Source organism: Dromiciops gliroides, chromosome 3 (assembly GCF_019393635.1).
Source record: "Dromiciops gliroides isolate mDroGli1 chromosome 3, mDroGli1.pri, whole genome shotgun sequence".
NCBI lineage: Eukaryota > Metazoa > Chordata > Mammalia > Microbiotheria > Microbiotheriidae > Dromiciops > Dromiciops gliroides.
Window position 1 is genome coordinate 283,378,677 of NC_057863.1, and position 12,095 is coordinate 283,390,771.

The 12,095-nt window shown below is 33.7% G+C and overlaps 1 protein-coding gene across 1 annotated transcript in view; it reads left to right on the top strand.

Moving 5' to 3' along the window:
- The window catches only part of CFAP47 (cilia and flagella associated protein 47), an 849,402-nt gene that overhangs the window by 514,857 nt on the left and 322,450 nt on the right, over positions 1-12,095 (top strand).

Below are 12,095 nucleotides of genomic sequence, written 5' to 3' on the forward strand. Positions count from 1 at the left end.
GTCATTCCCCAATTGAAGGGCATCACCTCAATTTCTAGGTCATTGTCACCACAAAAAGAACTATCATAAATATCTTTGTATATGTAAGTCCTTTTTCTTTTATCTCTTTTGGATATAGACCTGATAATGGTATTGTTGCATCAAAGGTATGTATAGTTGTGTTTTTTTTTTTTTGTGGGGCAATGGGGGTTAAGTGACTTGCCCAGGGTCACACAGCTAGTAAGTGTCAAGTGTCTGAGGCTGGATTTGAACTCAGGTACTCCTGAATCCAGGGCCGGTGCTTTATCCACTGCGCCACCTAGCCGCCCCCAAAGGTATGTATAGTTTGACAGTGCTTTGGGCTTACTGTCACATTGTTTGTGAGAATGATTGGTTGTTTTCCAGAATGCCTCAAGGTGCATTAGTATTCCAATTTTCCTGTGTCTTCTCCAACATTCCTTAGTTTACTTTTCTGTCATGTTAGCCAATATGACAGGTATGAGGTGATACCTCAGAGTTGATTTAATCTTAAATTCTTCAATAAGTGATATTTAGAGCATTTTTTTCATATGACTATAGATAGCTTTGGTTTCTTCTATGTTTGTGGGCATACACTGAGAGGCACAGAGATGAGAGATGGTAAGATTCTGTTTTGTCCATTGTTAGTTAACTTCAAAAAAGTACTTGGTAGGGGGTAGCTAGGTGGCGCAATGGATAAAGCACCGGCCCTGGATTCAGGAGTACCTGAGTTCAACTCTGGACTCTTGACACTTACTAGCTGTGTGACCCTGGGCAAGTCACTTAACTCCCATTGCCCTGCAACCCCCCCACCCCCCAAAACAAAAACAACAACAAAATACTTGGTAGATCAAAATGCAATTTATGTTAGACCTACATAAGATTCTTTAATAGGTATGACAAAACAGATAATTTTTTTTGGGGGGGGTGAGGCAATTGGGGTTAAGTGATTTGCCCAGGGTCACACAGCTAGTGTCAAGTGTCTGAGGCTAGATTTGAACTCAGGTCCTCCTGAATCCAGGGCCAGTGCTTTATCCAATGAGCCACCTAGCTGCCCTGATAATTTTGTTTAATAGCCATGCTAAGTATACATATGAAGTAGGACATAAAATAGACATCTGATTACCTAAGGTATTCAGCAGTATCATGGATGATAACCTACACAGAGTGCAACTGAAAAAAGGTTTGGTGGAGTTCTCCACATGCTTCTATTCACAGGTGACATTGGGCTAATGACATTGAATCACATAACATTACAAAAATGCTTCAGTGAAACTGTCATTTGAAAGAGAATAGGTCTAAGTATTCCTAATAAAAAAGTATACATTTTGAAAATGTTACACAATCTTATATTAAATAGGAAGCTCATTGATTTAATATGTCATTAGTAAATCCTAAACAGGGCTTATATTTGGCTTATGATCTGGGCTAAGAATTGAATAGGAGAAGAAAGAGATTTATCTAGGTTACATCTGGGAAATTATCTATTGTTTTCAATTAACCTTGATTACTCCCTACTGCAAACACTTCATATTTTTAATTCTAGTATCCTCCAAAGATGCTACCTAACTGCAAACCAGGAAATGCCATGATATTTGACAATTTCAAATTGCAGATGACCTAAAAGGTAATGGAAGGACAAATGATAGACACAAGAAGGCTGGAGAATATTACCAGAAATGACTTAGTTGGAAAAGTGTTATGAAAGTCATTATCAAGGACATTTGTGATATGAAAAGGAAATTCTAATTGTGAATTTAGATTAAGGGAATATTATTATGTAGGAAGCCTAGAAAGTACAGACATCCACAATATGTTTAAAGAATCAAAAGAAAGTGTTCAGCACTTGACATGAATCCTCTATTTAGAATTGAAAGAAGAAAAAAAAAAGATAGGAAACATAAGATAAAGCTCCTTGAAATAATTTATGATTGAAATTGTTTTTAAAATTTTTTTTCAATAAATGACAACATAATTTTTGATCCCCCAAAGAAAATGTTCAGAAATGGTTTTTAAAATTCATTTTATAAAAGAAAAGTAAGCTACTCCCCTTCTGGTAATGTAATAAAAAGCTAATTTGTTGTGAATTTTTACTTTTGGAAAAATCGCCCTCTGTTTATTTTTGTCTTTGTCTTTATGTATGCAGACCAGATTAATGAGTCATGAAAAAATTACCCACAGGCCTCAGATCTAAAAAAACAATTAAAGTAAAACATGACAGAAACTTACATTTCACTGGTCACAACTTAACTTCATGAGCTCTGATGACCAGTCAACATATAAAATCTCTTAAACTGAGTTCTTAAGGCTGGTCTCTTTTGCAGACGCTTTCAAAAAAATTACAGACTTTAAAAAATGAAGACTTTTGTCTTCAAATAGACATTTTCAAAAAAATGTAGGTCTTTAGATCTTTTCAGAGTGTTTCAACTCTTGAAACTAGTTTTATATGTTCATAGCGTTTTAAGCTGGTAGGTCATAAAGTTCAGCCCCATCATGTAACAGATGAAGAAATCAAGGAACAGAGAGGTTAAGTGACTTACCTAAGGTCATGCAACTAATAAGCAGCAGACTCAGGAGGAAGTACCAATTCTTTGATTCCGTTGGCCCAGTACTAGTTAGTTGGGATGTCACTGTAATAAGAATTTGGGGGCCTGAAAATATATTGACTTTTTGCACAGATCACCAGGAGTTTACTAAACTCAGTCTTCATTTCAGGCAGAGTACATAGGTCTCAACAAATTGTGTAATTTTCTTTAGTCTCCTGGTGACTTCAACCTTATTTAGAGTTCTGTAATAAAGTCTGATAACATTATAATGTACTTGCATAGATGATTTTAATTAATTTAAAACTAAATTATATATGATTGAATTTGTATGGGTGATAATCTACACTAAAGTGGAGGATTTGAGCAATAAAATAGGAATTTTAAAATGTAGCCGTATTACCCTGTAATTTATATTACTGATTATTTATGACCTTCCATACATCAACACTTTGGTATATCTAATATATATACATACATAAACACATATGTAATATATACATATATAAATATATCCTTTTAAATGGATTGATCAAATTCATTTTAATTTATGAGCATAATAACAGTATTTTAACTAACATATCTGTGATAACAATGAGTATGATAAAGTAGTTTTGTTAACTTTGGAAATATCTATTTTTTCTTTACATGTTTTGACTTTTTTACTCCTTTCTCTTTAGATTTTCTTACAAATTGCAATAAATATTTCTATTATTTAATTCAATAAATGTTTATAATGATCTTTGACAGCCAAAGTACCATATGAAAATGCTTAAAACTCAACTTCAAAACTCATCCTGATATATGAATTTCTTTATAATAAGCCTTATAAGTTATGATTATGGGGCTAATTAAGAAATACAAGTATATTATGTAACATAATTCTTCCATCCCAGCCTGACGCCCGCCCCCTCCCCCCCCAAGATATAACAATGACTATTCTCTGTGTTGGTCAACCAGTCATTTAATCAATACATTTATTAAGCACCTATTATGTGAGAGGCACCATACTGGGCACTGGCTGTATGTATCTACATGGTCTATTCAGTTATGGTCTCTTGGGGCTTGGCAGAGAAGAAAAATAACAGAGAATAATGGGAAAAACTTGCTAGACTTGGAATTGGAAGACTTCAGTTCAGATTCTATCTCTTCCAGTTACTATACATATGATCCTAAAGAAGTTACTTCTCTGAGTTTCCATTTCCTAATTTCTAAAATGAGGGAAAAGTACTAGATTATTTCTAAGATCCTTTTCAACTTTAAAACTATGATTCTATGAATGCAGATGCAATTATTTTCAACATAGCCTCCAACTTTCATTTTACTTCAGATCATGTATCATATAGTCTGGTCTTGTTGAATTCTGCTCTTTCATGAGTGAACTTTGTCATGTTACAGAGTGACCATAGCCCTTTCCCCTAGTACATGTGTATTATTTGTGAACCCCCTTCTTATTAGAGCTGAAATCATAAGAGAAAAATTGGGCAGTTAGTAAGTGCTATTATATAAAAGTCTATTTTCTTCCTTCCTTGGTTTCTTCATCACTGAGTTTTTCTTAATCCCTTCTGAAAATATATTTTCAATAAGGAAAGAATGCTTTTGATGCTCTGTGATTAGCTTTTACCACATAGTCCTTACTATGTCAGGTCTGTGGCATATCTAAATTAATATTTTACCAGCAATGACTCTAAGCAGGACATTACAATACTCTCTTAAATATCACTCTTAGGAATTTGAATACTTGTATAGTAAAATATTTCCATATTACACGATCAACTTCAGGTTTATAGAGAACCCCTTCTTGCAAAGGGTTACTAAGAATGTAGAGAACACGTGTTTTATCTACAGTACAAATTCTTCATTATATCTACTTCCATTTTTTTCTTTCCTTTTCATTCTTTTATTACCCAGATCACAGTTCTAAGAGAAAGTGTCAACCTGACAACTTAATTAAACAAAAACCACCAATATTTAAACTCCCCCAAATTCAATGGTTCCCCTGAAAACCTAGTGAGAAAGCAATGCATTGTTTTCAGAATTTACCTGTGTGTGCTCTCATATTGTACTAATCCTCATTTGACTTACTGCCCAAATCTCAAAAGTCCATCTTACTTTTTGCTCTCCCTTTCAATATCCCTCCCCTGCCATGCTACCATTTTCATGACTGACCTTATACCATACAAATATCATTAGGGTTTTTTTTTTTAATCCATTAAAGGCATCTGTGTTGTAGTATAACAAGCAGGAGACTTTTTTCAGCTTTCAAAATTTGTGTTTACATAGTAACTTGATTTCCTCCTTGAATTAAAAAATATGTAGTTATGCCTTTTAATTTATTGTCACATCAATTTCCAAATAATATCCCTCCTTGTCTCCTCAACCCAGAAATCTATCTCCTGTAACAATGATTTAAAAAGAAATGTTGATGGTTCTGGGAAGCAGGTTATTCAAACAAACATGTTGATAACAACATAAAGTTTTCCCTTCCACATTGCAAATTTCACCATTGCAGTTTTGAAATATTGTGCGTCAGCATAAGAAATTAAATGGAAATTTTCTGGGAGTATTGTAGAAGCTACAGAAAACACACAAAGTCCAGCAGATGACAAAGAAAAGGTTTATAAACTCAGAAATTCACAAAATATTTGTAAAATATAATTATATTTCATCCTTTAATACCAGAAATAGACACAATTTCTTTCCCCTTGTATGAAGAAAGGGTGAAAATTTTTCCAGATGGGGGTCCCATTCCTCTAACCCCTGCAGTTTGGAAGGATAACTGCATATAATATTTCATTTCCATAATTCCTCCTCTCGTCTCCTTCACTGGAGAGAGGTGTATTCTCTCAACTTGGCTCCAGGTCCAAGCACGGTCATTATAATTAAGTAGCAATCAGTTCTATTTATTCTTTCCACTTAAATTGCTGTATTTCATTAAATTTATTATTTTCCTTGTTCTGACAGTTCTGCATTAGTTTAGTTTACCTCTTCTCTATGTTTGGAATCTTCATATTTGTTACTTCTTATAATATGACATTCCACTTTATTAATATGTTATCATTTATTTAGCTTTACCCAATCAATTGGCAACTACTTTGGCTTCTAGTTCTTTTCCAGCACAAAAAGTGTATGTTTTGCTATATGGGTTCATTTTTATCATTTACTTGGACTTTTTGAAGGGATAAAAACCCTCTGTTCTTAATTTTTTGGGCTTCTTTGAGAATTTCTGACTATATTTGTGTTTTAAAAATGTTAACTTTGTGCCTATGTGTTCCTACCAGATTTAATATTTTATAATGTAGGATTAAGCATTTCAAAATGATTCTCGCTAATGCTACCTAGGTTCTTTTCTGAGAGGGTGTTTCTTATGGGTTTATGTCATTTTGTTTTATATGAGTTTTCTAATCTTACTGCTTTATCATTAGAGTTTGAAGCTATAGGCCATGAGATATATTTGTGGTGAATAAAACTACTTAGTCCTAAGGTCTATTCTTTGAAACTAGGTTATATAATGGATATCTTTCCTTTCAGTTTTGAAGTTTTATTCTTACTCGAGCTCATCATATTTTGCTTTTAAGATAACTGCTTCTAGGAGTATTTCAGGTGGCAAGCTGTGCTTAGAAGAAATATAATAGCCATATAACATCATCTTGTATAGGGTAATGACTTTTGAATTTCCAGTGAGAGAAGTTTCAGTTTTCAGTATTACGATTTATTTTAAGATATATTTCCATGAATAAGAAGTACAGAGAAAAGAACTTTCTCCTTAGTTTGTGTCACTATGACTAATGTCTTCTTCCCACTTAAACTCATTCTCTCCCTACTTCTCCATTCCCATTGATAGTATCAACATCTTCCCAGTCATTGAGGCTTGAAACCAGGGAGTTATCTTTGGATACTTTTCTTCTCCCATAAACAATTAGTTATCAAGTTCAGTTAATTGTATCTTGGCAATATGTTACTTCTATACTCTCTTTCCCACTCATATAGTGGTAGGCAATTTGGTTCAGCTGCTCATCTCCTCTGGCTAGAATATATTAAATTGTTTATTTATTACTCCTCTTGCCTCTTGTATCTGTCTTTCACTTTGCTACAATAATTAACCATCCTCATTCATGGGTCTCAATTTGTTACTCTAAAAAAAGTCAGTGGATCCTCATTGCCTATAAGACAAAATTATTAACAAGTCTGGCATTTGAGGACTTCAAAAACCTGGCCTCCTTTTCATTACACTATAGTTCATGTACTGTATATCCCAAGAAAGTGGAGTACTAGCTATTCTCAAATCTTGTCCTGCCCTTTCTTGCCTCTGTATATTTGCTGCCTCATAGCTGAAACTTAATTTCAAGCTCCACCCCCATGTCAATTTGTTGAAATGATTCTCTTCTTCTGAGGCTGTGTTCAAGTACCATCTTCTCCATAAAGGCTTCCATTTTTTCATCTTAGATCAAAGTTATGTCCTTCTTATTATATTTGTTCTTAGTACCTTCAGTCTTATACAATACAGGCAGTTTTGCTATAACTTGGCATGTGTTCCCCCAAAGCATCCTCCTATTCCAAATCCTGAAATAAAACCAAAGAGCTCATGGAGAAAATAGGATTATGGTACAATAAAAAACTGTGACAGTGACTCATAAAAAGATATAGAAACCTAATTAAAAAAAAAAACCTGATGCACACTCAGATATTTTAAATAGTTAAGAAATACAGGGGGTAGCTAGGTGGCGCAGTGGATAGAGCACTGGCCCTGGAGTCAGGAGTACCTGAGTTCAAATCCGGCCTCAGACACTTAACACTTACTAGCTGTGTGACCCTGGGCAAGTCACTTAACCCCAATTGCCTCACTAAAAAAAAAAGAAAAAAAAAAGAAATACAGAATTACTACAATAAATAGTGGCCACTTTCTTGGCTATTAGGTAGGCCTGAATCTCTGGTTGTACTAGCAAGTTGGACAGACCTCAATAGCCAGACTGAAGTTAGAGGCCATGATGGAAGTAAGTAGGGATGTGGATGGTATGCACCAGCCCTGCCCTCCCCACAGCTCCCAAAAAACTGGAATATATACTATAAGTGTTAAACTTTGCCTTGACTAATATTTGGTTTGCTTGTGAGCATTGAAAAACTTTCACCTTTTAAGTTATTGTAGAGGGGTTGTTTTCTTCACTCTTACTGTTTCTCAGAGAAGAAATCCAACAGAAGCCAACTTGAAATTTGAAATATGTTCAAAATGTTTCCTAGTATATTAATTGTGTTGGAAGAAATTCACATTTATGGCAGTACTAACTGTACTTATTATGTACATTTATTAATATCATTGTAAGCTTCCAAAGAATGGGGACTATATTATTTTTCACACACTAAATGCCTTAGTAAATGTTTAATTTGTCAAATTATCAAAGGATAATAAAACTAGATCTTGCAAAAGTATGAATAATTGGATTCAACAAACAATTATTAATGACCTCCCTTGGGAAATCATTATTGCAAGGTTAATGGAGTATAAATAAATGAATGGGAGCGAGAATTTAAGCCCTCTAGGTTCTCACTATCTAGAATGAAATATGACAGGCACAAATGACTATGATATAAATTACGATAAAATAAATTAATTGGAAAAGTAGAGATAAAGTACAATAAAAAAATCAGAGAAGAAAGAGATGGTTTATCCTAGAAATTAGGGTTAGGCAGATGGTGTTCATGGAAGAAATAGCAACTAAGGAAGGCCTGGTATTTCCTGATATTTATTTTTATAGTCAGATTGAGTTTATTAGCATTGTTATATATTAAGTATTATTTCCAGAGATTTGTACTCTGATACTTCATTGTTATGTTGAAGTAACTATATGTTATTAGAGGCTATTCCTGTAGAGTATGAGTTTTGGTGAATTCTACCAGGGGGATGGTACAGTTGTGACAAAAAAAAATGAGTTTACTTTCCAGGGAATGACCTAGATAATTATAGAACAATTCATAATCAATATGCTAGAACTATAAAAATTCTTAATCCCTGTCCCTCTTCCTTTTCTGATTCTGTAGTGACAATGGTTAGAGATGGGGAAAAATGCTAATAATTGCATTGTTCTGTTTTGTGGTTTTAAATTTTTTTCTAATTACATGTGAAAAAAATAACATTTATTTTAATAAGATTCTGAGTTCCGATTTTTTCTCCATCCTCCCTCCTCTCCTTCCTCCCTAAGACATTAATCAATGTGATATGTCATACACGCGAATTGCATTGCTCTTAGGCTTTCTATAAGCTTTAACTTGGCTGTATATACTCTCAATGTGAGATATTTTTCCAATGACCAATTAGTTGAAATACTACTGTAGCAACTAGGTAATATCAACTTAATATTCTGACCATAAATGGAAGCCGGCAAAAGAAGCTGTGTGAATCTAATTGGAAGGCTAGCTCAAAAGTTTTCCTTAGAAGAACAAATGGAAATGGAAGAGTTGGTTTTATTATGTAACCAAAGGAAAAAAGAAACAAAATTTCAAAATCCATTAAGTCATTATGTGCCACATCATATATGATAAATAATTACAAAAATAGTTGCAGTTTATGCACCAACCTTTGTTGCAGAGAATGAAGAGGGAGAGAACCATCTACAAAGAACTCTATATTAATATGCTCCAGGTTATCAACATATCCTTTGATAGTGGTTAATTTCAATGGTGTTCTGGGAATAGGTGAGGCTGGAGAAAAATATGATGGAAAACATAGATTTGAAATGTTGTTTATCCTTCTTTTTTGAAGAGGACCAATGACATAATAGGTGATGACTTATGTGTGAATTTGATTTAAAGTGAGGCAGAGTTGCACAAAGTCATTAGACTCACTTTCTCTTCCAGAATTATCAAAGTCCAGTGGCAGGGCAAAGGTCAAACTACTGGTGCTGGCCCGGGATCCAGTGGATTACTTTGGCATCTTTGGTGTCTGACCAAGCTCTTAGTGCTCTAAAATACCTGCATCATCTGCCTTCATGGCAGTCGAAACAAATTGTTTTCATCTGCCAATTTTGCCAGGAGGTGTCTTCATACGCTTAGGTAGTTACCCTCCCCCTCCCCCCCCCCCCCGCCCTCAATTCACCAATGGGTTTGAAACTTACTGGTTACCCTCAACCTAGTCTAGCCTTTCTGGTGAGATGGTTTTACCAGGTTGTGTTCTCTGCTGCACATTATACAGTTTCTTAGAGTCATGGGTGAGAGTTGGATGGTAAGTGAATACTAAAGGTAAATGAACAGCCCAAGAATGGGTCAAAAAAGCATAAAAGGGACATGATATTTGTAGACTGAATATAGGCCTTAGATGTATATATGCTTCTTCAAGATAAGTATCATAAGGTACTTCCATGTTGAGCACCAAAAATATCATAACAAAAAATGAAATTGTTTATATTAGAATAGATGAGAGACTCATTACTGAAGGTGGGAGTCATTACCAAATCAGGTGTTTGTATGGTCAGAGCATTGAATTTTCACTGAAAAAAAATCTAAAGTAATATGATGGTTGGAAAAGAATAAAAATGTCAAACAAAGAAATTAATTTGGATATAAACTTTTAAACTATTGATGAAAAATAGGGAAAAGACACAGATACTGACAATCATAATTTCATACAGAAGCATAGTCAATGAGTATCAATTCCTAAAACAAAGAAAAATAGAAAAGCCCCAAAAGCTCTTAAGTCAGCAAACCCTTGACTTATTGACAACATCAGTGTAAAGAAAAACTTCTCCGGCAAAATCTTAACAGAGGAAGATAATCAAAAAATCACAAAACAAGGGGAAAATGATAGAAGGAAAACAAGTTTAAAGAAAGCTAGGCAAGGGGGCAGCTAGGTGGCACAGTGGATAGAGCACCAGCCCTGGATTCAGGAGGACCTGAGTTCAAATCCAGTCTCAGACACTTAACACAAGTAGCTGTGTGACCCTGGGCAAGTCACTTAACCCCAATTGACTAAAAAAAAATACTTACAAAAAAAAAAGAAAGAAAGCTAGGCAAGAAATTCAGGTGAGCAAAGTCATCACAAATGAATTTAAAGATGAAAATAGTAGAAGAACAAATTGGAAAAATGGAAAAGATTCAATAAAGATTTTTAAAACAACCTTGACCATCAAGTAAAGTAGCTCCACTATAGTTATTCTCTATCATAAGAGTGCAGATGTGTAAGCAGATAAGGTAGTAAAGAGGACAAAGATTGAAAAAGGAACTGAATTTGCCTAAACATGCATAAGGAAGATCCATGATGACAAAAGTGTGAGGGCATGAAAGATTCATTGAAATTAACAAGTTATCTGAAGGAGAGGAAGACACTAAAGATCTTGGGTGGGGGAGGTCTTGGGCCTTTATACAGTTTAATTTTTTAAGTAATACAATATCAACTACTAACTTACATTTTTATCATTCTGGTGAATGTTTTAATTATTTTGAGTGTTCCCAAATTATTCCATTTATTATCACTATTTTAACTTTTAAATATTTCTCTCATATATATGAAATTTCTATCATATATGTATATATATATGACATTTTATGTGATAATTACTTAGATGTGCATAAGGTCATACATAAAGAGAACATTGCTAGGAATCAGGCAAGTTTTGTAAAAGAAATTCTACAGAACACTATGTCTTTACCATGATACAACTGGCTGAAAGAAATAGATAATCCAAGATCCCACTGTACTTACTGTTTGTTGATTATAAAAAGCTTTTGATTTGTAGCTGTGTGTTTTGTCTTTTCATATAATAAAAATGCTGTTTCAAGGTTTCATTCCAAGTTATCTCTCCACCATACATTAAAAATAAGATTCCATTAAAATATAGCAATGCCATTAATCTTGTTTAATAATTATCAGATCATAAATATTAGAGTAGGTAGAAAGCAATCATGAAATCATAATATAAATGTAATGTGTGAAATGAAATATTATTGGAGAATTGAAAGGATAATCATTGCAAATGCTGTCATAAAATGGTCTTATTTGCCCGTATCTTCTATTGAATTAGTCTAATAATAATAATAATAATAATATATGCGTACATATATGTATTTATGTGTATATATACACATACATATATACATATATATACACACATACATATATACACACACATATATGTATGTGTATATATATATATATATATATATATATATATAAAATTTATAAAGTATGTTACATTTGCAAAGCACAACCTTGTCAGGTGAGTGCTATTGTTATATACTCATTTTACAGAGAAGGAACCAGAGGCAGAGAAAGGTCAAGTGACTTGGCAAGTGCCAAACTGCTAACAAATGTCTGAGGCAGAATTTGAACTCAGGTCTTCCTGATTCCAAGCCCATTTCTCTCCAATGCATGGATCACCTAACTACTTGCAATTATTTTGCTATTATTATTATTAATTAAACTTATGAATGTCTTTTGAAATAGTGGTTGTCTAGACCTTATTCTTAGTTATTGAACAGGAGAGGCCCTAAAGGAAATGTGAATTAGTTTGTTTACCTTCAGTGGCTCTCACACAAGGGTTCGCTGGTAAATGTTTAACACTTCAT